Genomic DNA, 24,522 nt, shown 5'->3' on the forward strand with positions numbered 1-24,522 from the left:
CAGAAAAACTGCCAAAACCCAGGAAAAAGCTGCTTAAAGGTTCCTGATGCAATTAAATGAAAGTAACTGGGCAAAAATGGCATACCATATATACTCGAGTATAAGCCGAGTTTTTCAGCATGATTTTTCATGCTGAAAACACCCCCCTCGGCTTATACTCGAGTGAACTCTCCGCCCTCAGTGGTCTTCAACCTGCGGACCTCCAGATATTTCAAAACTACATCTCCCTTCAAGCCGGGGCAGCCATCGGCTGTCCGGGCTTGCTGGGAGTTGTAGTTTTGAAACCTCTGGAGGTCCGCAGGTTGAAGACCACTGCGGCCTTCGACATCATCCAGACCCCCCACCCCCTTTAGTTTTGTCCTCCCCTCCGCTCGGCGGGACGTTAGGGTGCGCTGGTCCGGTGCTGCAGGACTGTCCGGTGGGGAGGTCCTCTGGTGGGATAGTTGTTCCGGGCTGTCCATCTTCACCGGGGGGGGGCCTCTTCTCCGCGCTTCGGGCCCGGCCCCGGAATGGTCACATTGCCTTGACGACGACGCATAGGGACGTTCATTAGCAATGTCCCTCTGCGTCGTCATCAAGGCAACGCCTCTATTCCGGGCCCGAAGCGCGGAGAAGAGGCCCCCCGGTGAAGATGGACAGCCCGGAACAACTATCCCACCGGATGACCTCCCCACCGGACAGTCCTGCAGCACCGGACCAGCGCACCCTAACGTCCTGCCGAGCAGAGGTGAGTACAGAACTAAAGGGGGTGAGAGGGGGGCTGGATGATGTCGAAGGCCGCAGTGGTCTTCAACCTGCGGACCTCCAGATGTTTCAAAACTACAACTCCCAGCAAGCCCAGACAGACGATGGCTGCCCGGTGTTGCTGGGAGTTGTAGTTTTGAAACATCTGGAGGTCCGCAGGTTGAAGACCACTGTATCAGACTTTGACAAGCGGTGATGATGAAGGGGGGGCTGATGACATGTGGTGATGATGACAAGGGGATGATGAAGGGGGGGTGATGATGACAGGGGGATGATGATCGGGGTGTGTGGGATGATGACAAGGGGATGATGAAGGGGGGTGTGGGATGATGACAGGGGGGTGTGGGATGATGAAGGGGTGTGTGGGATGATGACAAGGGGATGATGAAGGGGGGAGTAAGATGATGACAAGGTGATGATGAAGGGGGGTGTGGGATGATGACAATGGGATGATGACAGGCGGTGATAATGAAGGGGGGATGATGACAGGCGGTGATGATGAAGGGGGGATGATGACACGGTGATGATGATGAGGGTGTTAATGATGGGGGTCTGGATGATGACAGGGGGGATGATGTATTTCCCACCCTAGGCTTATACTCGAGTCAATAACTTTTCCTTGGATTTTGGGGTGAAATTAGGGGCCTCGGCTTATATTCGGGTTGGCTTATACTCGAGTATATACGGTATATGGCTTTCTAATGGAGTTCAAAGGTGAAAACCACTGCTGACCCAAAAAATTTGGGGGCTTGTCAAACTAAAAAAAACAAAAAAACATTTTGATAATCCCAGAGACTTTTTGGAAAATATTCTGTAGATTGACAAAACTTGAAGTTAAACATTTTGTAAGGTGTGCATCTTGTTTCATCTGGCAAATAGTAACACAGCATTACAGAAAAAAACATCATACCAACAGTCAAATATGGTGGTGGTATGATGGTCTCGGGCTGCTTTGCTGCTTTAGGACCTGGATGACTTGATCTGTGACTGAAGGAAACATGAATTCCTAATGAGAATATCCAGCCATCTGTGAGATCAAGGTAAAGCTCACTTTGGTTCTTCAGTAGGCCAAAGAATTAAAACACACCAGCAAATCCACCTCTAAAAAGGTTAAAATAAAAGAAAACTAAGATTATCAACTGGCCTGGTCAAAGTCCAGATTTGAACCCGATTAAGATGCTATGGCATGGCCATAAAAGGGCAGTTCATGTTTGAAACCGCTCCATTGTGACTGAATTAAAAAATTCTGCAGGGATGAGTGGGGTGAAATTTCTCCACAGCAATGTAATAAACTCATTGCCTGTTATTGCAAACACTTGCTTGTATTGTTGCTGCTGAGGGTGACACAAGCAGTTAACCCCTTGGGGACAGAGGGTTTTCCAGTTTTTGCACTTTCGTTTTTTCCTCCTTACCTTTTAAAAAATCATAACCCTTTCAATTTTGCAGCTAAAAATCCATATGATGGCTTATTTTTTGCGCCACCAATTTTTTTTTGTAATGACATCAGTCATTTTACCCAAAAATCTAAGGCGAAATGGGAAAAAAATCATTGTGCAACAAAAATGAATAAAAAACGGCATTTTGTAATTTTGGGGGCTTCCGCTTCTACGCAGTACATTTTTCTGTAAAAATGACACCTTATCTTTATTCTGTAGGTCCATACCATTAAAATGATATCCTACTTATATAGGTTTGATTTTGTCGTACTTCTGAAAAAAATCATAACTACCTGCAGGAAAATTTATACGTTTAAAATTGTCATCTTCTGACCCCTATAACTTTTTCATTTTTCTACGTATGGGGTGGTATGAGGGCTTTTTCTTTGTGCCGTGATCAGAGGTTTTTAGCGGTACCATTTATGTATTGATCGGACTTTTTGATCACTTTTTATTCATTTTTTCATGATGTAAAAAGTGACCAAAAATACGCTATTTTAGACTTTGGAATTTTTTTGTGCATACGCCATTGACCGTGAGGTTTAATTAATAATATATTTTTATAGTTCGGACATTTCTGCACGTGGCAATACCACATATGTTTATTTTTATTTAAACAGTTGTTTTTTTTAATTGGGAAAAGGGAGTGATTCAAACTTTTATTAGGGAAGGGGTTAAATGAGCTTTATTCACTTTTTTTTCACTTTATTTTGCAATGTTATAGCTCCCATAGGGGGCTATAACATGCACACACTGATCTTTTATGTTGATCAATGGTTTCTCATAGGAAACCATTGATCAATGATTCTGCTGCTTGACTGCTCATGCCTTGATCTCAGGCACTGAGCAGTCATTCGGCGATCGAACACACAGGAGGAAGGTAGGGACCCTTCTGCTGTCTTTACAGCTGTTCAGGATGACGCGATTTCATTGTGGCGATCCAGAACAGCCCCCTGAGCTAACCGGCAGTGCTTTACTTTCACTTTAGATGCGGCGTTCAGCATTAAAGGGTTAATAGTGCGCGGCACCGCAATCAGTGCCGTGCGCTATTAGCCACGGGTCTCCTCCGTTGTTAGAGGCCGGGCCCGACCGGCCCCACATTATAGAAAGGGAGTGGGCTGAGGGCGTATAGGTACGCCCTCCGTCCCAAAGGAGTTATAAGGTTTAGGAGGAATTTACTTTTCCACACAGAGCCGTTATGGTTGGGATAGCTTTTTCTCATAATAAAATGATCACATGAAAACTGCATTTTGTGTTTACTTGGGTTATTTTTGTAGAACAAAAAGACTTGGCACTCAAATACTGCGAATGTGAGATTTATTTCATGTGCATGAAATAAACCTCACATTTACAGTATTTGATTTCCAAGTTTTTTTGTTCTATGATTCAAAGGAGTGGGATCCTACTTGAGCACCAACTATTTGATCAAGAGTGCCATATTCTACTACTAGTTGGGTTATTTTTGTGTAATATAAAAATGTGATGATCTGAAAGATTTCAGTGAGACAAATGTGAAAAAAAATACTTTTTTAAAGACTGGTTATCCGGTATCCAGAGTCTACAACCCACCATGAGTCCTCCCAGCAATGCCCCACGGGCTCATATTTGTTACCAGTACTCATATCTTGCAACATTTGTTGGGAATTCTGTAATTTTTTTAAATTTATTAACACTAAGCAAAGATCTTAAAAGTGTATTTTGGCCAAGAACATCTTATCCCCTATCCCTGCGTTCTCCGTACAACACCCACATTCTATGCGGGGCTGCTGCTCCAGTCCTTTTTTTTTCGAGACTGGAGATGTTACGCCACGCCATTCCCCCTCCTGACATGACACCATGCCCCCTTGTGCCATCACACCACAGCCATCACGCCCCCTCCCATAGATATTAATGGAGGGGGCATGGCGTGACATCACTTCTCCAGTCCCAGAAACAAAGAGGTGTTGGAGACTGGAGCAGCAGCCTGACATAGAATGCGGGTGCTGCATGGATATTGCGGGGGTCCTGGTGGCGGGCACCCTGCGATCAGACATATTATACCCTTTCCTTTAGATAGGAGATAAGATGTCTCTGGCTGGAATACCCCTTTAAAAATTGTGAGTACCATATTTTTCGCCGTATAAGACGTATAAAACTGGGGGGGAAAGTTGGTGCGTCTTGTACGGCTAATACACATTAAAACCGGCGGTCCCTGCAGCCATCAACGGCCAGGACCCGCGGTTAATACAGAACATCACTGATCGCGGTGATGCCCTGTAAAAACCCTTCAGATGCGGCGATCAAAGCTGACCGCCACGTCTGAAGCGAAAGTGACACTAACCCGGCTTCTCAGTCTGGCTATTCGAGACCGCCGCAGTGAAATTGCGGCGTCCCGAACAGCTAACAGGACACGGGAGGGACCTTACCTGCCTCCTCGGTGTCTGCTCTGTGCCAGGATCCCCTGCATGGCCGGCGCTCTCCTTCGTCGGCATGACGTCGTCGCGCACGCCGTCCTGTCATCCAATAGGAGCGGCGTGAATAGCGACGTGATGGCGGCAATGGAGAGCGAGGATACCGGGCAGAAGAGACGTTCCGGAGTGACGGGGACACCCCAGGGATGCAGCAACAGCGATGGAGGGCGACATCCAGGGCAGCGGTAACGAGTCCGGAGTGGCGGGGACACGTGAGTACTACCTCCTATACCAGTGGTCTTCAACCTGCGGACCTCCAGATGTTGCAAAACTACAACTCCCAGCATGCCCGGACAGCCAACGGCTGTCCGGGCATGCTGGGAGTTGTAGTTTTGCAACATCTGAAGGTCCGTTGTTTGAAGATCACTGTCCTATACTTTACATTGTATTTGGTTCAGAATCTTTATTTTCTAGATTTTTATGCCTTAAAATTAGGTGAGTCTTATATGCAGGAGCATCTTATATGATGAAAAATACGGTAAATAAAACAAAAAGTATATTTGAAAGTTGCAGGACTTTTAAATATATAGTCACTGTTTCATTTGTACTGATTAACACTCCACCACCCCTTTAAAAGACAAAAAAGGAAGTAAACTATGTTTTTAACAGTTTCATAAGGCTCTTGAATACTTTTTCCAAATTCCGTTATAATGTTAGCTCTTTTTTCATAAGCACCGACATCTCCAAGGCTCCAAGGATTGTAGAGGAATAAATCAGAATGAATTTTAATTACTGTGGCGCTTAATATTTTGGAGGATTATATGTGTTCTGTCCATGGTGTTGTAGTGTATATTAGAATGATTTCTGAATTTACATTAAGCCACACAATTCAGGTGCTGTTTGTTAGTGCTCCGTCAAGGTGACTGACATACGTGTCCCTCAGGGTCACTCAGATTAGCTTCCGCTTTTGTTCTAAATATGATTAACAAAGAATGCAATGAAGTGTATTCTCCAGAAGGAGAAATCTGCATATCAGTTATTTTTTTAAGTCCACAGAAAAAAAAACTTCTCCTTTTTTATTTTATTTAATTTTTTTTTATTGTGAAGACAGAATAAAGCATAAAATATCTTTAAGGTCACAGAACACTGACCTAATTGACTGGGTTAATTTGATTGTGCCAGAACAATGGCACTGTAGTCCTCTGCCAGTGAAGTGCATGCTAATTATGTGATATGCCCTTGATAAGACCTTGGTGGGTCATTCTGCAGTTGTGATCTGTCACTGACTTCTAATCATATATTATCATCTGAGTCAGAATGGTATCCTGAGTTTTCTGTCTTTACAGCTACGTGGCACTCTAATTACCTTACGCCAAATAACTATGCAGAAATAAAATTAAGTGGTTGCTTTCAAAATCTTTTTATCCTTTGTGTTTCTCCTCTGCAATTTACATTTTAAGATGCAGGGAGGCTTTGGGTGTGAACAGGAATGCTAGTCCAGAAATGAAATCTACATGAATGAATGAGAATATATATATATATATATATATATATATATATATATATATATATATATATATATATATATATATGTGAGTACACCCCATTTTTGTGAATATTGTAAAGTATTAGTAGTATAGTATTTGCTCAACACAGTCATTAATGTCTAAACCTAGACAACAAAAGTGAGTACACCTGTGGAAATGTCCAAATTGGGCCGTTAGCAGTTTTCCCTCCCCGGTGCCATGTGACTCGTTAGTGTTACAACTTAGACTCTCTAATACTGGTCACTGAAAGTTCAAAATGGCACCTCATGAAAACAATTCTCAGAAGATCTAAAAAAATGTTTTTGCTCTACATATAGATGGCCTAAGCTATAAGAAGATTGATAAAACCCTGAAACTGAGCTACATCATGGTGGGCAAGACAATACAGTGATTTTACAGAACGGGTTACAATCAAAACAGGCGTCACCATGGTCCACTGAAGAAGTAGAGGTTGAGTGCACATGCTCAGCGTCATATTGAGAGGATGTCTTTGGGAAATAGACATATGAGTGTTTCGGCATTTCTGCAGAGGTTAAAGGGGTGAGGGGTCAGCCTGTATGTGTTCAGACTATACTCCATGCACTGCATCAAACTGGTCATCCCAAACGGAATCCTTTCTAAAGAAAATGCACATGAAAGCTTGTAAACAGTTTCCTGAAGACAAACAGACTAAGGACATGGTTTACTAGAACAATGTCCTGTGGTCCAATGAGACCAATATAAACTTATTTGGTTAAATTGGTGTCAAACATGTGTGTGAGAAGTACAAAGACAAGTGTGTCTTGCGTACAGTCAAGCATGGTGGTTGGAGTGTCATGGTTTGGGGCTGCATGAGTGCTGCAGGCTCTGGGCAGCTATAGTTTATTGGGGGGGGGGGGGGAACCATGAATGCCAGTATGTACTGTGACATACTGAAGCAGAGCATGTTCCTCTCCCTTTATAGACTGGGCAGCATTGTAACATGTTAATCACCCCAAACACACCTCCAAGACGACTTGCTAAAGAAGCTGAGGGTAAAGGCAATGGACTAGCCATTCATGTCTCCAGACCTAAACCCTATTGAGCAACTGTGGGGCATCCTCAAACAGAAGGTGGGGGGGAGGGGCGCAAGTTGTTTAGCATCCACCAGCTCCATGATGTCATCATGCAGGAGCAGAAGAGAACTCCAGTGACAACCTGTGAAGCTCTGATGAGCTTCATGCCCAATAGACTTAAAGCAGTGCTGGAAACGTATTTATCGGGGTATACCACGCACCGGCCTATAACACGCACCCTCATTTTACCAAGGATATTTGGGTAAAAAAAGTTTTTTACCCAAATATCCATGGTAAAATGAGGGTGTGTGTGTGCGCGTGTATACCCCGATATACCCCCAGGAAAGGCAGGGGGAGAGAGGCCGTCGCTGCCCGCTTCTCTCCCCCTGCCTTTCCTGGGGTCTAGAGCGCTGCTGTCGGCCCTTCTCACCCCCTGGCTATCGGTGCCGGCGCCGATATCCAGGGGGAGAGAAGCGACGCCGACAGCCAGGGGGAGAGAAGGGGCAGCGGCACCCATTGCCGGCGCCGCTGCCCCGTTGCCTCCCCCCATCCCCGGTGGCATAATTACCTGAGTCGGGTCCGCGCTGCTGCAGGCCTCCGGCGTGCGTCCCCTGCGTCGTTGCTATGCACGGCGCACTGACGTCATGTGCCGCGCCGTTCAGCGCATAGCAACGACGTCGGGGACGCACGCCGGAGGCCTGCAGCAGCGCGGACCCGACTCAGGTAATTATGCCACCGGGGATGGGGGGAGGCAACGGGGCAGCGGCGCCAGCAATGGGTGCCGCTGCCCCTTCTCTCCCCCTGGCTGTCGGCGCCGGCACCGATAGTCAGGGGGACAGAACGGGCAACGGCGCCGATAGCCAGGGGGTGAGAAGGGCCGACAGCAGCGCTCTAGACCCCAGGAAAGGCAGGGGGAGAGAAGCGGGCAGCGACGGCCTCTCTCCCCCTGCCTTTCCTTGGGGTGTATCGGCGTATAACACGCACACAGACTTTAGGCTAAAAATTTTTGCCTAAAAAGTGCGTGTTATACGCCGATAAATACGGTAGATGGCCCCACACAATATTCATACTTTTGGCCTAATTTTGATATTTCTGCATAGGGGTGAACTCACTTTTGTTGCCAAAGTTTAGCCCCTTAAGGACTTTTTCCATTTTTGCACTTTCGTTTTTTCCTCCTCACCTTTAAAAAATCATAACCCTTTAAATTTTGCACCTAAAAATCCATATGATGGCTTGTTTTCTGTGCCACCAATTCTATTAAGTAATGACATCAGTCAGAAAAAATGCCATTTTGTAATTTTGGGGGCTTCCATTTCTACGCAGTACATTTTTCAGTAGAAATGATACCTTATCTTTGTTCTATAAGTCAATACAAATAAAATGATATCCTACTTATACAGGTTTGATTTTATCGTACTTCTGGAAAAAATCATAACTACATGTAGGAAACTTTATACGTTTAAAATTGTCATCTTCTGATCCCTATAACTTTTTTATTTTTCCGTGTACGGGCCGGTATGAGGGCTCATTTTTTGTGCTGTGATCTGAAGTTTTGAACGGTAACACTATTGTATTGATCGGACTTGTTGATCGCTCTTTATTAATTTTTTCATGATATAAAAAGTCACCAAAAATACGCTATTTTGGACTTTGGATTTTTTTGCATGCACGCTTTTACCGTACGGTTTAATTAACAATATATTTTTATAATTTGGACATTTCCGCACGCGGTGATAACACATATGTTTATTTTTAGTTTTATTTACACTGTTTTTTTTATGGGAAAAAGGGGGGTGATTCAAACTCTTATTAGGGAAAAGGTTAAATTATCTTTATTCACTTTTTTTTTTCACTTTTTTTGCAATGCTATAGCTCCCATAGGGGGCTTTAACACTGCGCACACTGATCTTTTACATTGATGAATGGTTTCACATAGGAAACCATTGATCATTGATTCTGCAGATTCTCATGCCTGGATCTCAAGCACTGAGCAGTCATTTGGCAATCAGACACCAGGAGGCAGGTAAAGGGACCCTCCTGTTATCCTACAGCTGTTCGAGAAGCCACGATTTTGCCGTGGCAATCCAGAACAGCCCCCTGAGCTAACCAGCAACATTTTACTTTCACTTTAGATGCTGTGGCCCCGCGTTATAGAATGGGAGTGGACTCAGGACGTACAGGTACGCACTGAGTCCTTAAGGGGTTAGACATTAATGGCTGTTTAGTTATTTTGAGGGGACACAACATTAAACACTGTTATACAGACTGAACACTAACTAGATTTTAGTAGAGTGTCATTTCTTTAGTAATGTGACATGAAAAGATATAAAAAAAATATGTACAAAAATTTCAAGGGTGTACTTACTTATGTGAGATACTTAGTATCACAATAATGAAGTAAGATCTATGACATTCATCTGGGATGGACTGTGAGTGTTCTGGGCCCACTGGCAATTAATGTTATCGGCCTATTTACCATAACTGTTTTAAGCTAGATTTCCACAAAAGTTTTTTGTGGAAAAACTGCCACAGATTTTCCCTATGTTTTTGTGTTTTTTTCTGGTGCTTTTGGCTTTGAGTGGAGATTGCATTTATGGCCCCTTTGGTTTTTCTTTTTCAAAATGTGTTGGGTACCAAAAAAAAAAAAAGGATGCAGTAGGGATGGAAAAAGATGTATTTAACAAAATTTGTATTTTTTATAATGAAATTTTAATTAATTTTTAAACAGGGACCATGTGAACACTGACAATAATAAAAATGTAGAGAGGCCATTTAAATATAAAAATAATCTATCTTTTTATAATAATTTTTTTACATTTTTTATTAGTAATGTATTTTAATAATGTGTACATAGAAAGAAGAAGATTGCAGCAGTACACTTGGTCAAAAAATGGATGCTCTTTTTGATCAAAACATGTCCCCCCCATCCACCACGCAGAGGTGACCTCATTTCGGATGGGACCCTAACACACATTCTGAGCCTAACACTCATAACACTCACCTCTTGCTGGGCATATGGCCTCTGACTGGGTGACATGCTGGATCCATTATCAATTTAAATAAAAATACCTCCTGTGAAAAAGGGGAGGGGTGCAGAGGGAGCCATTCCCCCTAAGTTGCAAAAAAAACTAAATGAAAAATAGCCAGCACAACTACCTAAAACACGGGTGCACGCTGCTGTAGCAAATGCAGAGTTTACATAAAAAGAAGATTGCAGCAGCACACTTGGTCAAAAAATTTAGGCTCTTAGCGGACTTTTTGATCAAAACGTGTCCCCCATCCACCTCCGCATGGTGAATGGGGGGACACGTTTTGATCAAAAAGTGCGCTAAGAGCCTCCATTTTTTGACCAAATGTGCTGCTGCAATCTTCTTTTTTTGTATACTCTGTATTTGCTACAGCAGCGTGCACCCGTGTTTTAGGTAGTTGTGCTGGCTATTTTTCTTTTTATTGTAATAATGTGTTTATTAAAGTGTGTGTGTGTGTGTGTGTGTGTGTGTTTTACTTTTTTTTTCTCTATTTTTTTCATTTTTTAGGTAGTACTATTACTCCCAGCATGGGACAGACTGTTCCATGATTGGAGTAGTAGTACCTGTACTAATAGACAGATTGTCCCGGGTGTCACTTCTGACACCCGACACGATCTATGTGGCAGAATGGGTGTTTTTATTGGTGTTTTTGCAAAAAAAAACTTAGTGGAAACCTAGCCTTAAAATACTACAATGCGCTGTTAGTTTTATTAATTTTTAGATATGAAAGTTCTCCTTCAGATCTAGATGCTATAATGCTGCATTGGAATATAGTTTAAGTTGCTTTATTGTTGAAATAATATGCAAAGTAAGCCCTCTTTCAGTCATGTGCCAATGTTACACAACTTAGTTACTTACAGAGCTTCCAGCAGTAGCAGCCATATAATTCTTCTTAAATCGGTACTCCCGTGGAAAACTTTTATTTTTAAATCAACTGGTGCCAGAAAATTAAACAAGATTTGTAAATTACTTCTTTTAAAAAATCTTAATCCTTCCAGTACTTATTAGCTGCTGAATACTACTGCGGAAATGGTTTTCTTTTTGAAACACAGAGCTCTCTGCTGACATCATGACCAAAGTGCTCTCTGCTGACATCTCTGCCCATTTTACGAACTGTCCAGAGTAAGAGAAAATCCCCATAGCAAGCATATGACGCTCTGGACAGTTCCTAAAATGGACAGAGATGTCAGCAGAGAGCACTTTGGTCATGATGTCAGAAGACAGCTCTGTGTTCCAAAAAGAAAACCATTTCCTCTATAGTATGCAGACCCTAAAAAGTACTGGAAAGATTAAGATTTTTTAATAGAAGTAATTTACAAATCTGTTTAACTTTCTGGCACCAGTTGATTAAAAAAAAAAAAAAAGTTTTCCACGGGAGTACCCCTTTAAATAGATATAATCACGGAACTCCCCTAGTAGTGTTAAGCGCATAGTATTACCATGTATTCCACTATGAAGACAAGTATACAGTCCTGGCATTGATGTAAAACTAACATATTTAACCCCCCCGGGGTCAGACATATGGATATATGTCTGACCCTCACAGCATCTATATATACAGGTGCCGGCTCACCGCTATGAATGACAAGTAAAGCAGTGCAGGGAGCGGAGGCTCGCTGCTGCTGCCAATAGCTTACTTGTCATTCATAGCGGTGAGCCGGCATTTGTATATGTATCCATATGTCTGACCCCCACAGCATGATATGCAGCTGCTGCCCACTTTGAATGACAAACTCTTAGCAGCGAGAGCAGGCAGCAGCCCTCCACTCCCCCGCTAATAGAGTTTTCATTCATTGGCAGCCAGAGGAGGGAGAAGATGAAGATTAATATGCGCAGCTTGGGGGAGGCAGTATATATAAATATGCGCAGCGGGGGTCAGTATATGTGCAGCGGGGGTCAGTATAGATATATAATAGCGCAGGGGGGTAGTACATTTATTCAAGCGCAGCGGGCACTAAGTTTGATATAGCGCAGAAGGGGGAAAGATATATAGAAACGCTGGAGGGGCCAGATATATACCCCCCCCAGCAATTCTATACATCTTTGCCCACCACAGCGCTTCCATATTAAAACTCTGCCAGGAGCCCTGATTGGCTCCTCGGTCCCGGCCATTCAGGGCTTCTGGTGGGGAATTTAAAAATGAAAGTTTACAGTATATTGCAGGGGATCGGAACATGCCGCCTGCTCCCCTGCTTAATAATTCTTGATCGGATCGGGTATCAGAAGTGAGACCCGGTGCGATCAATCCCTCAGCCCCTGTACTACTACCCCAACATGGAACAGACCTAAGCTGTTGGGTTTCTGTGAAGCAAAACTCACAGGTTTTCCTGTGAGTTTTCTTCCCACTCGGAGGGTTTTTTCTCTTTTTGTTGGGAACACGCCCCTTTTGTCGGGAAAAACAACCCCTTTTGTAGTTTTTTTTTCACTCTGAGTGATTTTGATGTTGTCGGGTTGTGAACCAGATTCTGGCTCAAATTCTGGCGCAGACAGAATTCTGGCGCAAAACCCGACAAAAAGTGTCGGGATCCTGTTAATAAATTAGGGCCAATGTGTGTGTATGTATGTCTGTATGTGTGTATGTTCCAGCATCACCTCCAAACCGCTAAAGATATTAACATGAAACTTGGCACACATGTTACTTATATGTCAACAACAAACATAGGATAAAAGATTTAACCCTTACTCACCCCCATTTGCCAGGGGAGGGGTTTATGTTTGTAGTCCCATGCAAGTCAATGGGAAATATATGTTACTGCATAACTTCCAAACGGCTGGAGATATTTCGATAATACTTGGTCACATGTTACTTATATGTCCACTTAAAATATAGGATAGTAAAGTTAACCCTTAACTACCCCCATTTGTGTGGGTCTGGGTTTTTGTTTAAAGTCCCATGCAAATCAATGGGAAATGTATGTTCCCACATAACTTCAGTACGGCTGGAGATATTTCAATACCTGGTACACATATTACAGGTCGGAATAGGAGGTCAGGATAGGAGGACGGGATAGGAGGACGGGATAGGAGGACGGGATAGGAGGTCGGGATAGGACGTCGGGATAGGAGGACGGGATAGGAGGACGGGATAGGAGGTCGGCATAGGAGGTCGGGATAGGAGGACGGGATAGGAGGACGGGATAGGAGGACAGGATTGGAGGACGGGATAGGAGGACGAGATAGGAGGTCGGGATAGGAGGTTTTGATAGGAGGAAGGGATAGGAGGATGGGAAATGAGGACGCGATAGGAGGACGGGATAGGAGGATGGAATAGGAGGACAGGATAGGAGGTCCGGATAGGAGGTCGAGATAGGAGGTCGAGATAAGAGGTCGAGATAGGAGGAAGGGTTAGGAGGACAGGATAGGAGGACGGGATGTGAGGATGGGATAGGAGGTCGAGATATGATGATGGAATAGGAGGTCCGGATAGGCTGTCCGGATATGAGGACGGGATATGAGTTTGGGATATGACAACAATATATGAGGATGGGACATGAAGTCAAAAGCTTCCTCCTTTGTTTATTTTCCTCCCCAACAAGGATTAGGAAGGAAAAACCAGGCAACGCCGGGTATTCAGCTAGCCTATCTATATAAAACTCAATGGCCTCATTTATTATTGCAAACTCCGACATGTTTTGTCGGGTTGAGGATATGCATTAGCTAAAACTTAACTTTTCTTAGAATAAAATATACGTACTCATGCTCTATTTCTGGTTGACTTTGCTTCCTCACCCTTGCATTTCCGTTCCTCCTGGGAGGATGACTTAGGATACGATCTCAATGATAACGATTGGCGGAGGACACTCTCTCGGTGTCATAAGACGACTATCTCATGCAAAGCGCAGGAGACCAACTATAAAGTATTAACTAGGTGGTATAGCGCCCTGGCCTTGTTGGCCCATATTTACCCTAAGATCTCGGATGTGTGTTGGAGATGTGGAGAGGGAAGAGGCACTATGTCCCATATATGGCTCACATGCCCAATACTGGACTCATTCTGGATTGGGTCTCTTGATTTAATGTCTTGCCTAGTCTCCTGCACACTTACCAAGACCCCTGAACTGACTCTCTTTTCCATCCTCCTCCCTTCCTTACCTAAATCCTCAGCCCGTTTACTACACTTCATGCTGATAGCTGCCAGATTGGTGATATCAAGGCTCTGGCGGTCTACCCACCTTCCTACTCTCTCGTCCTTGCTTTTGGAGCTTTCACATATCTGTAGGATGGAGGAGTTGCTTGCTGATTCAAGATGGCAGGCTGACAAATTCCAGGCTATCTGGAGACATAATACTTGGTTGTAGGCCCTCTCTCACGATCTCTCCCACACTACTGCTATGGTTTCAGATCTGGGGGTGGCTGGTACCGGCCCAGTTTGTGAGGTATGTACTTTCTCCATCTGCCTGTTTTTTCCTACCTATCTTTTTTCTCCCCTCTCTATTTCTATATCTATATCTTTTTATCTTTCTTTTTTCCCATCTATGCCCCTCTCTCCCTCCCTGAACTTTTGGACCATTTATATAGCCCTGCTTGGTAGCCCTTCCTCATCCTCCTTCTGCCTGGATGGCTTTAGGTTATCGGTACCAATTATGTTTAATTTGATGGTTGCTTTTCGTCTTTTCCATTGTCATAACGCAACGACTACCTTACTAGGTTTGTCAACTCCAGTTATGTCACGGAAGGGCTATTCTATCTGTGTATGGAGAGAGTTACTTTTAAGATGTTTATCGATTTCCATTTGTTTACTTGTATAACCTTTTGAAAACAATAACACTTCTACTTTGAAAAAATAAATAAATAAATAAATAAATATATATATATATATGTGTGTGTGTGTGTGTGTGTGTGTGTGTGTACTCCAATATTTTTATAATCAATCCAGAGGAAAGGTGTGCAAAAAAACACCATATGCTACCTACACCACCAAGTATTGATGTGAGAAAAGACCTCTAAAAGGTGGAAGGGAAAAAACTATTGTCCATTGTAACCGGTGGGGGTAAAAACTTCCCCTGTAAGGCCCTACTCTTGCATTATTAATTCCCTTTTTTGCAAGTGTTACTCGCCCTAAAAAGGGCGGCCCCACACAGTAACCTCTTCCTATTTCCCCTTACAAACACTGCCATTTCCCAGGGTTTTTGGGTGGAAATAGAGAGAGTTCCCTGTGTGGGGCTGCCCTTTTTAGAGCAAGTAACACTTGTCAAGAAGACAATTAATAATGCGAGAGTAGGGCCTTACAGGGGAAGTGTTTATACGTTGTTCCCTTATACCTTTTAGAGGTATTTGCACTTGTACTTAGGGATATATGTTGTACATTGTGTTTTTTGTACACCTTTCCTTTGGTTTGATAAAAAAAAAATATATATTTTTGAGCCATATATTTTATCGTAAGCATATTATTAAAAGTTAAGTTTTATGTACTGCATATCCTCAGAACTTACTTGTGCACACTAACACTTTTACAAAAGAGACTTTTCTTATGCCTACCTGCCTCAGCTACTATTCTGATCCTGCCACCCGTCAGATGCCAAACACCGGATGCCGGGTTCTCCTTTTTTCACCCACCTTCCTCAACAGATACTAGTATTGCCACCCACCGCACCACTCTGTCAACCGGGTCACTTTCAGGACTCCTGATGCTGCTGCCACCTCCATGCTGTCTCATTCTGCCACCATATGTTCTCCTCCTGCTGATGCCAGCTCCAAGCTGTCTCATACTGCCAACATATGTTCTCCTCATTCTGCCACCACCTCTACGCTGTGTAATTCAGCCATTATGCGGTGTCCTCATGCTGCCGAAAACTCCAGGCTGTGTCATTCAGCCACTTTATGCTGCCGCCAACTCCAAGCTATGTCATTTAACCACTATATGTTCTCCTAATGCTGCCGCCACCTCCACGATGTGCCATTCAGCCACTATATGGTCTCCTCATGCTGCCGCAAACTCCAGGCTGTGTCATTCAGCCACTATTTGCTGCCGCCTACTCCAGGCTGTGTCGATCAGCCACTATATCTTCTCCTTATGCTGCCGCCACTTCCACACTGTGTCATTCAGCCACTATATGGTCTCCTCATTCTTCCGCCACCGCCAGGCTGTGTCATTAAGCCACTATATGTTCTCCTCATGATGCTGCCACCTCCAGACTGTGTCATTCAGCCACTATATGTTCTCCTCATGCTGCCGACACCTCCATGCTGTGTCATTGAGCCACTATATGGTCTCCTTATGCTGCCGCAAACTCCAGGATGTGTCATTCAGCCACTATATGTGGCGTCCAACTCCAGTCTGTGTCATTCAGCCACTATGTGGTCTCTTCGTGTTGCCGCCACCTCCACATGGTGTCATTCGGCCACTACATGGTCTCCTCATGCTGCCGCCACCTCCACGCTGTGCCATTCAGCCACTATATGCTGCCGCCAACTCCAGGCTATGTCATTCAACCACTATATGTTCTCCTAATGCTGCTGCCACCTCCATGATGTGCCATTCAGCCACTATATGGTCTCCTCATGCTGCTGCAAACTCCAGGCTGTGTCATTCAGCCACTATTTGCTGCCGCCAACTCCAGGCTGTGTCGTTCAGCCACTAAATGTTCTCCTTATGCTGCCGCCACTTCCACGCTGTTTCCTTCAACCACTATATGATCTCCTCATTCTTCCGCCACCTCCAGGCTGTGTCATTCAGCCACTATATGTTCTCCTCATGATGCTGCCACCTCCAGACTGTGTCATTCAGCAACTATATGTTATCATCATGCTGCCGACACCTCCATGCTATGTCATTCAGCCACTACATGGTCTCCTTATGCTGCCGCAAACTCCAGGATGTGTCATTCAGCCACTATATGTGGCGTCCAACTCCACTCTGTGTCATTCAGCCACTATGTGGTCTCTTCGTGTTGCCGCCACCTCCACATGGTGTCATTCGGCCAATACATGGTCTCCTCATGCTGCCGCCACCTCCACGCTGTGCCATTCAGCCACTATATGCTGCCGCCAACTCCAGGCTATGTCATTCAACCACTATATGTTCTCCTAATGCTGCTGCCACCTCCATGATGTGCCATTCAGCCACTATATGGTCTCCTCATGCTGCTGCAAACTCCAGGCTGTGTCATTCAGCCACTATTTGCTGCCGCCAACTCCAGGCTGTGTTGTTCAGCCACTAAATGTTCTCCTTATGCTTCCGCCACTTCCACGCTGTTTCCTTCAACCACTATATGATCTCCTCATTCTTCCGCCACCTCCAGGCTGTGTCATTCAGCCACTATATGTTCTCCTCATGATGCTGCCACCTCCAGACTGTGTCATTCAGCAACTATATGTTATCCTCATGCTGCCGACACCTCCATGCTATGTCATTCAGCCACTATATGGTCTCCTTATGCTGCCGCAAACTCCAGGATGTGTCATTCAGCCACTATATGCTGCGGCCAAATCCAGTCTGTGTCAATCAGCCACTATGTGGTCTCTTCGTACTGCCGCCACCTCCACGTGGTGTCATTCAGCCACTACATGGTGTCCTCATGCTGCCGCCACCTCCACGCTGTGTCATTCAGCCACTATATAGTCTCATCATGCTTCCTCCACCATCAGGCTTTGTCATTCAGCCACTATATGTTCTCCTCGTGCTGTGGCCACCTCCAGGCTGTGTCATTCAGCCACTACATGGTCTCCTCATGCTGCCGCCACCTCCACGCTGTGCCATTCAGCCACTATATGCTGCCGCCAACTCCAGGCTATGTCATTCAACCACTATATGTTCTCCTAATGCTGCTGCCACCTCCATGATGTGCCATTCAGCCACTATATGGTCTCCTCATGCTGCTGCAAACTCCAGGCTGTGTCATTCAGCCACTATTTGCTGCCGCCAACTCCAGGCTGTGTTGTTCAGCCACTAAATGTTCTCCTTATGCTTCCGCCACTTCCACGCTGTTTCCTTCAACCACTATATGATCTCCTCATTCTTCCGCCACCTCCAGGCTGTGTCATTCAGCCACTATATGTTCTCCTCATGATGCTGCCACCTCCAGACTGTGTCATTCAGCAACTATATGTTATCCTCATGCTGCCGACACCTCCATGCTATGTCATTCAGCCACTATATGGTCTCCTTATGCTGCCGCAAACTCCAGGATGTGTCATTCAGCCACTATATGCTGCGGCCAAATCCAGTCTGTGTCAATCAGCCACTATGTGGTCTCTTCGTACTGCCGCCACCTCCACGTGGTGTCATTCAGCCACTACATGGTGTCCTCATGCTGCCGCCACCTCCACGCTGTGTCATTCAGCCACTATATAGTCTCATCATGCTTCCTCCACCATCAGGCTTTGTCATTCAGCCACTATATGTTCTCCTCGTGCTGTGGCCACCTCCAGGCTGTGTCATTCAGCCAATATATGTTCTCCTGATGCTGCCGACACCTCCATGCTGTGTCATTCAGCCACTATATGGTCTCCTTATGCTGCCACAAAAACCAGGGAGTTGTAGTTCGGCAACATCTGAAGAGCCACATGTTGCTGAAATACATCTCCCAGCATGCCTTAGCAGTCTGGGCATGCTTGGAGTTGTAGTTTTGCAACATCTGGAGTGCTACTGTTTGGACACCACTGTATAGTGGTGTCCAAACTGTGCTCTTCCAGATGTTGAAAAACTACATCTCCCAGCATGCTGAGACTGTCCAGGCATGCTGGGAGTTGTAGATCTGCAACATCTGAAGGGCCAGATGCCTGGACAGTCTGAGGATGATTGGAGTTGTAGTTTTGCAACATCTGTAGGGCTACAGCTTGGGCACCACTGTATAGTGGTCTCCAAACTGTGGCCCTCCAGATGATGGAAAACTACAGATGTTTGGCAACTCCTAGAAGGCAGCAGTGAAGGTCACTTACCACGGATCTTTACTGCTGCCTTCACCGCTGCTCTGCCACCGCCTCCTCACTGTCGCAGATCCCACCGCTGCCTACACCAATCCCACCACGATCGCCCGTTCTGCTTGTGGACTCCGGTAACTGCCGCCATCTTCCCCCCTGCTCTGCCTGACATCCAGGGGCAGGCAGACCGGGGATTTCAACTGTAACCCCCCACCCCCCACCCCCAACTGCCATTGATCGGTTAGTCCTATCCGATCAATGGCAGGGGATAGGAGGAGGTGGCATCACTGCCACCTCACTCATATCCTTCAGGATGATCGGGGATGTCTCTGACATCTCCGATCTTCCCAATCTACCTGGCTATCGGGTCATTAGAGACCTGATCAGCCCTGAATCACCGCTAATTGCTTATCTGAATTGATATGGGGGGACCACAGGACCCCCCTGGGCCATATGCCGGGATGGCTGCTGAACTATATCAGCAGGCATCCTGGTCTGGGCGGGAAGAATGCAGAGTACACGTCCTGAGTCCGCTCACATTCTATAACGCGGGGCCATGGCACGTCATAGCTGGTCGGGCCCGGCCTCTAACAACGGCCGGGACCCGTGGCTAATAGCGCTATTAGAGTTAAATTAACCCTATTAAAGTTGAACGCCGCATCTAAAGTGAAACTAAAATGTCCCTTACCTTGCCTCCTGGTGTCCGATAGCCGAATGACTGCTCAGTCCCCGAGATCCAGGCATGAGCAGTCAAGCGGCAGAATCATTGATCAACGGTTTCCTATGAGAAATCATTTAACAATGTAAAGGATCAGTGTGTGCAGTGTTATTGCCTCCTATGGGAGCTATAACATTGCAAAAAAAAAAGTGAAAAAAAAGTGAATGAAGATCATTTAATCCCTTCTCTAATAAAAGTTTGAATCACCCCCCTTTTCCCATAAAAAAACTGTGTAAATAAAAATAAACATATGTGGTCTTGCCGCATGCAAAAATGTCAGAATTATAAAAATATATTGTTAATTAAACTGCACAGTCAATGGCATACGCGCAAAAAAATTCCAAAGTGCAAGATAGAGTATTTTTGGTCACTTTTTACATCATGAAAAAATTTATAAAAAGCGATCAAAAAGTCAGATCAATACAAAAATAGTACTGTGAACTTCAGATCACGGTACAAAAAATTAGCCCTCATACCAGCCCATACGCAGAAAAATAAAGTTATAGGGGTCAGAAGATGACAATTTTAAATGTATAACTTTTTCTGCATGTAGTTAGGATTTTATTCAGAAGTACGACAAAATCAAACCTATAAAAGTATAATTTTTATTGTATGGACCTACAGAATAAAGAGAAGGTGTTTACTGAGAAATAACGGTGTAGAAACAGAAGCCCCCAAAAGTTACAAAATGAATTTATTTATTTTTTTCAATTTTGTCTCGTAATGATTTTTTTCCCCGTAGATTGTTGGAAAAAATTACTGATCTCATTACAAAGTAGAATTGGTGGCACAAAAAATAAGCCATCATATGGATTTTTAGGTGCAAAATTGAAAGAGTTATGATTTTTTAAAGGTAAGGAGGAAAAAACGAAAGTGCAAAAACGTAAAAACCCCTGGTCCTTAAAGAGGCACTGTCATTTTTAAAAACTTTTCATATATTGCAGGATTTTTTTTAATTTTCACCTGAAATTCAAGCTCAAAATAGCCACCACCAGGGGTCTCCTGTTTTTTGGCCAGACAGACTAGTCTAGAATTTACAGCATACTGGATACCGGCCGTAAAGCATACTGGTATCCAGTATAGGAGATGTCTATTGTGTATGCAAAACTACAGATAAGGGATGTGTGGACATGCTGGGAGCTGTAGTTTTACAATAGCTGGAGGCAACACTGCTCTAACACAGGTATTTACAAACATTGCAGCTTCAGTTGTTACTAAACTACAACTCCCAGCATGCTGAAATAGTCAAAGCTTTCTCGGACTCCTGAATGACAAAGAAGTTGATAAGACATTCAAGAGTCTGTGAAAGATGAATGACACACATAGTGACAGCTATGCTGATTAGCATCCAGCTTTACTAGGAGAAGATAAAACAGATAGAACATGTATTCATAAAAATGCTGTACTTTTATCTAAAAAAATCCTTGCACTAATTTTATAAAGATCTATTCTTAAATTTATACACTTTATCCTGTTATGAATTCACCATAATGTCTTCAGATGTCTTACTGCAGGCAAGCTCCAAGTATCTTCCTCTGACACATGACACAGCATACTTATGATGTACGCAATCCCGTCATACCGTGTAACAGTGAATGACAGGTATTCGGACCAATCAGATTCACCCTGCCCCCTGCCCATATAAGGGAGCCGTGGCCATTGTTCTCTCTCTTGTTCCTGCGCAGCCAAGCAGTAAGCATCTCTCTCTCTTGTTCCTGCGCAGCCAAGCAGTAAGCATCTCTCTCTCTTGTTCCTGGGCTGGCAAACGAGAAGGATCTGTGCAGCTATTATTGCAGTGAGTTAGGCCTGAGCCTTGCATCAACGGCTGAATCTATTCAGAATCGTGAGTGTATCAATCCCAAGCACTCTGCAAGATCACCGGACCTTATCTATCCCCTAAATCCGGACGGATCTGCAATAATTATCCTAAATTCAGAGACTTGTAATAGTACTCAAGGTCCGCAAAAACTGTCAGTCACTGAGCAATATAGAGACTGTGTATATAAGAATGTCACTGTGCATTGGATTTACCGCAAGCACTTAAGTAAAGTTATTCAAGTTGAAGTTCAACTTCCTTGTGGACCTTCAGTCATTTCATGCACCTATCGTTACTGGGAAGGGCGGCGATAGGCCGGAGAATTACCTCAGCATACTAGCCCTCAGCCTGGCGTCACAAACTATCGGGTTAATATTAACCCTTAATATACCGAAACAACATCCCCACTACTATACACCCCCCAAGGCGTACCACAAAGCCTTTTTGGCGTCACAAGCGGGATACGGTTACAAGCTCTGTATCCGGTTACATGCTCTGATTGGTACGGGGTCTCAGGTATCCACTATTCCGCAGGGGGTTTTCTATAAGTGCTGGGGCCCAGAAAGGTTGTGTGACCCTCAGGAAGCAGAGTTAAGAGTAATGGCAGGGAACGGGAAACCAGTACCCAGGCATGGTTACTGGGAGCCCACGGTGCAGGTGGGAAAACATGTGTTAGGAAGACAGGGTGTGATTGTCACAAATGTTTGGGATGAGGGAGCAGCTGATTTCATTTTAGGCATGAATATTATGAGGCACTGTTTTGATGATATTGTCTTTGCACTGCATGCATCTCTCCCTCACCTGTCACCCCCAGGCCGGCGAGCTGCCCAACACCACCTCAAAATTCTCCAAGCAGGACAGAAGTTTGTGAATCATCAAGGAGAAATTTGTTGAGTAAGGATTCAAGATATCCGAGCCGTTAGTCTACAGCCACAGACGGAGACAGTTATTTGGTGCCGTGCCCGACCCGGGGTGAAAAATCAAGATTACCAAGCGCTCTTGGAACACCTTCTACTGGAAGATCATCCCTTTGTGCGAGCTGCTAGAAGCCTGGTAACTGTATGTAATGGGAAGGTTCCAGTGAGACTTATTAATCTCTCTCAAGTTGCGGTCCAACTACCCAAGTATACCCCAGTGGCTACTCTACACCATCTAGACGTCCAAGGTGTAGTCCTGAAGTCACAGATGGTCCAACGAGGACCTGACCAGAACCCTGCGGAACCTTGGTGAAGCCAACTACAGATAGGAGGCGAAGATACCCCCAAGGAACAGGTGGAAGGAGTCATCCAGGTGGCTAGGAAACATCAAGAAGCTTTCAGCAAGTTCCCCATAGACTTTGGCAGGACCACCATGATCAAACATAGGATTCTCACCGGAGACAATCTACTCATTTAAGAGAGATATCGTCCTGTGGCCCCTGAGATTTATCAGATCATGAAGAAAATGCTCGTGGAGATGAAAGAGGCCGATGTCATCCAGGAAAGCCAGAGTCCATGGTCTGCACCTTTGGTCCTGGTGAAGAAAAAAGATGGAACTATCCGCTTTTGGGTGGACTACCAGAAATTGAACAACATAACTCATAAGGATGCCTATCCTCTCCCTTGCATCGAAGAATCCTTGACTGCTTTGGGGTCTGCCGCCTACTTTTCCACGCTGGATCTGATGAGCGGCTACTCTCAGGTACCGATGGCAGAAGAGGATAGAGAGAAGACCGCATTTGTGACCCCTATGGGTCTCTTCGAGTTCAAAAGTATGCCCTTTGGACTGTGCAATGCACCAGCTACTTTCCAACGCCTAATGGAACAATGCTTAGGGCATCTTAACTTCCAGAGTGTTCTGCTGTATTTAGATTACGTCATCGTCTATTCTCGAACATATCAGGAACACCTGGGTCACCTGAAATAAGATTACAAAGTCCTTATCCGACATGGACTCAAGGTTAAACCTTCCAAATGTCACCTGCTAAAGCCACAAGTGCACGTCCCAGGACATGTCGTCAGTACTCAAGGAATCCAGCCTGATCCAGACAAAGTGAGTGCTGTGAAAGAATGGCCCACACCCAGGACGGTGCGAGACGTCCAAAGTTTTCTGGGGTTTGCTTGATATTACCGGCGCTTCAAACCCCATTTTTCTCAAATTGCTGGACCCTTGACCGAATTACTGAGAGGAACTGCCCGGGATAATTATAATGGGAGGCTTCCTATACAGTGGGTCGAAGAACAAGAAGATGCCTTTCTAGCCCTGAAGTACCTCCTCACAGAACCCCCCATATTGGCGTATCCTGACTACAGCCTGCCATTCCTTTTATACACAGACGCTAGCTTTGAAGGTCTGGGAGCAGTCTTATCTCAAGTGCAAGATTGCAAGAAGAGGGTGATTGCCTATGCCAGCCGGCATCTTCGAGGTGCTGAGAAGAATGATGCTAACTATAGCTCCTTCAAGCTGGAGCTCCTGGCCATGGTTTGGGCTATTACTGAGAAGTTTAAGGACTATCTGGCTGCTACTCCCTTCACGGTCTACACTGATAACAACCCCTTGACCCATTTGAACACTGCTAAGTTGGGAGCTCTTGAACAGCGTTGGGCCTCTCGGTTGGCCAACTATGATTTCAACATTAAGTACCGCAGTGGAAAAACCAATGTTAATGCGGATGTACTTTCTCGCATGGCCCCGGGAGAAGCACCTCCTACTGAAGATGTGTGGGAAGATGTAGAAATGCCTCCCTTCTACCGAAGGTTCGTGAGCCAGAATGCTCTGACTGCCCAGGCGGGTGACGGACCTGAATCTCCCAAAGTCTCTGAAGATCTGTCCACCTGGAAGACACTTCAGGATGAAAGCGGAGTTATCGGGGACCTCCTCGACTATTGCCTCCACAAGAAAGTGCCTACTCGGGTGCGCCAGGTCCGCGGAGACTTTGAATTGAAGCGGCTGTGGCGGCAGAGGAAT

Source organism: Hyla sarda, chromosome 3, assembly GCF_029499605.1.
Source record: "Hyla sarda isolate aHylSar1 chromosome 3, aHylSar1.hap1, whole genome shotgun sequence".
Classification (NCBI taxonomy): domain Eukaryota; kingdom Metazoa; phylum Chordata; class Amphibia; order Anura; family Hylidae; genus Hyla; species Hyla sarda.